The following is a 3,481-nucleotide window of genomic DNA, read 5'->3' as shown; positions in this document are numbered from 1 at the left end:
CACTGAGAAGCCACTGTGGGTACAATTTTTTTTTTTTTTTTTTTTTTTTTGAGACAGAGTCTCAAATCTGTTAAAAACCTGTCACCCAGGCTAGAGTGCAGTGGCGCGCTCACTGCAACCTCCGCCTTCTGGGTTTAAGCGATTCTCCTGCCTCAGCCTCCTGAGTAGCTTGGATTACAGGCGCCTGCCACCACGCCTGGCTAATTTTTGTTTTTTAAGTAGAGATGGGGTTTCACCATGTTGGCCAGACTGGTCTTGAACTCCTGACCTCAAGTGATCCGCCCATCTCGGCTTCCCAAAGTGCTGGGATTACAGGTGTGAGCCACTGCGCCTGGCCAGCCACTGGGGGCTTTTAAGCAGAAATTTTTCTTGCTGGTTTTAAAAACTGGAGTGGGAAAATCATTCAATCATAGCAATTATTTTTAAGTGCCAGTAGATTACCTATCCCTTCTTAATGCACCAGGAGATATACAAATGCACCTCAGCCAAGTCCTCTCCCCTTGGACAGGGGTGCCCCCAGCTGGCCATTGCCTTCAGAAGCTGGAAGCCATGTTTGTCTAAACCTCTTGTTAACGTTTTGAATTTCCTTCCCAACGTAATTCTATGGGATAAAATTAGGCTTGTCCTGGAAATGCTACCCCAATGAGGAGGCATCACTTTCTATCTTCTTTATTCTTCAATGTTTATGCTCAATAATAAAGATTCTTTTTTAAGGGTCAATCAAGTTCATCAAGGGTATTCTACAAGGCTAAATACATACAGAAATCATGAGTAACCTAAATAATCTCTAATATGTTTGATTAGATCACCTAACTCTAGATAGAATGTTCATTTTTCTTGGTTTAAAAAGGGCTCACACATTTGATTAATCTCCCAGTTTACAAGATTACAAGTTTATCACTCCTGGACACTGGCACATTAGCAGGGACTACTATAGCAGCACTGGGTACATTATCACTACATTTCCCAAACTAGTATCTTCAGTGTACAACTTATTATTAAAACAGGATCTTGCTCTGCCACCATAGCTGGAAGGCAGTGGCACAATCATAGTTCACTGGAGCCTCAACTTCCTGGGCTCAAGAGATCTTCCCGTCTCAGCTTCATGAGCAGCTGAGAATACAGACAAGCACCATTTCAAAAAATTTTTTAAAAGACTGGGTCTCACCATGTTGCCCGGGCTGGTCTCGAACTCCTGGGCTCTTGATCCTCACGCCTCAGCCTCCCAAAGTACTGGGATTGCAGACATGAGCCACCACACCTAGTAAAGAGTACAACTTATAAAAGAATGACATATTAGAAAACACCCTTTTTATTACTGCACTTCCTTGGTACATTTCAGTCTTAAGTTAAAGCAACTTTTCAAAGACAAGGGCATTATATTTTCCAGGCAGCTGGAAACAGTCATTTGCAACCCACTCTCCACCCCATTCCTGATTTCCTTCTCTATTTTTTTTTCATAGAACTTTATCACATTTTAGCATACCATATAACTTACTGCTGTCTTCCTTCACCAAATAAAAGCTCTTTAAAACCAGGTATTTTTGTTTTGCTGAGTGATGTAACAATAGTGGTTAATAGTGCCTAGGAAGGCATTCAAATATTTGTTAAAAGAATTTGCAAATGTATCATCATAGGTGTTTCTTCATATGGCTGTCTGTTCTGCCAAGGAAGGGCCAAACTCATCTGTGAACTTTCGAACCTTCTACTTCTTTTGTGTGTGTGTGAGTTGCTGAATCCTACCTATCTTTCAGGCAACAAAAGCGAATCAACAAATTGTTCTAAGGCAGTAATTACACACAGGACACTTTTTCAGCAGGCAACTCAACTTTCAAAAGCAATGTCATCCATCTTCCTTCATTAGTTGAGGTTTTAAATGCCATTATCACACTAAACCTATTCATTTATACTATCACTCCACACTGCCACCATTGCACATTTTTCAAATGTTACACTGTAATGATTCAGGCACTCTACTAACATAATTGGATTAACTAGATGGTATTTTGGCCGACCTGAAATTCTGGAAAGACTGTTAATGAATCCTTTCCAAGGATTTGAATTCCCTCCTGAGCAGCAGAATCAGGGAGACCTTCGTCTTTCTGTTCTTGTATCCATCTTTTCAACTCACTTATCTACCCAAAAATTACTTACTCAACTTTATATAAGCCATTTTTCACTGCGGACCTCTAGGAAATTTTTGTTGAGACTAGACTAAAATCTCCACAAAAAGTGTCTGACCTACAGTAAGTGCTCAAAAAGTTTTGTTCAAAGAATGGTGGGCACTTTATATCTTTATCACTCATTTCTAAATGCATAATCTGATGGTGGTCAATGTACACAGGCCTACCAGAGACCTAGCTGGCTAATCTAACTGGGCCAGAGCCAGGGGGCTTATTTAAATCACTATGGTGGGCAGAGTCCTAAATTGGCTCAAGATATCCCTCAGACCATGAATATGGGACTTGGTGTCTGTCGTTTTAAAAAACCTGGCAAGAGATTTGCGGATGTAATTATGATTCTCATCAGTTGACTTTGAGTTAAGCAAAAAGATGTGGTAGGCCTAATCACACAAGCCCTTTAAAATCATTTTATCTGGTTTGTAGCATAAAGGGAAGTCAGACAGATTCCAAGTATGAGAAGAACTGAATGCACCATTGCCAGCCTAAAGATGGAAGGAATCATGTGTCAAGAAATGTGGGTAGCTTCCTGGAGCTGAGAGTGGCACCTGACAGTCAGCAAGGAAATGGGGACCTCAGGCCCATGATGCAACGATCTGGCAACTCAATGAGCTTAGCAGCAGACTTTTCCCCTAGAGACTCCAGAACAATGCCCAGCCTGGCACTCAACTTGATTTCAGCTTTAAGACCCTAAACAAAAAAAAGGTCAGTCAAATCTGCCCATCTGGCCTACAGAACTGTAAAATACTGTTTGTGATAATTTGTAAAGCAGCAATAGAAAACTAATAACATAACCATTCCATACTAGAAAGTGGTTTTTTTTGCAAGGACCAAATCCTGCAATTATAGCAGGTTTGTTACTAACTCATTTGCTGTCATGCAAGCTCTTCCTTGCTTTTCCCTTTCCTGAATTTCTGCTTTCCTTTTCCATGACCATGGAAATACTGTCCAGGAAAGAATTCCACCAAAAATTAGTTTTTACATCTGAAAACAAGATCAGTTAAGGTACTAAAAGAAAACTTCTTTGGACAGTGTCCAGCTTATAATACTGCCCTTTTATAATCAACCCACAAAGATAAATCAAGGAATAAACTTATCAATAACCAAAAAGGTCCACATCCATGCCAATACATTTATAAAAATAAAAAAGTACAATACAAATTAGATATTGAAAGTGCATGCAAATTCTCTTATGAGAACTGTTGTACAACCTGACAGGATACTAAAAAATGAAAACTAAAATTTCAATAAATAAATAAAAAGAGAACTGTCTCAACATAGAAAACAATCAAATAAATATG

Source organism: Macaca fascicularis, chromosome 2, assembly GCF_037993035.2.
Source record: "Macaca fascicularis isolate 582-1 chromosome 2, T2T-MFA8v1.1".
Taxonomy (NCBI): Eukaryota; Metazoa; Chordata; class Mammalia; order Primates; family Cercopithecidae; genus Macaca; species Macaca fascicularis.
Note: the sequence above shows the minus strand (reverse complement) of the source record.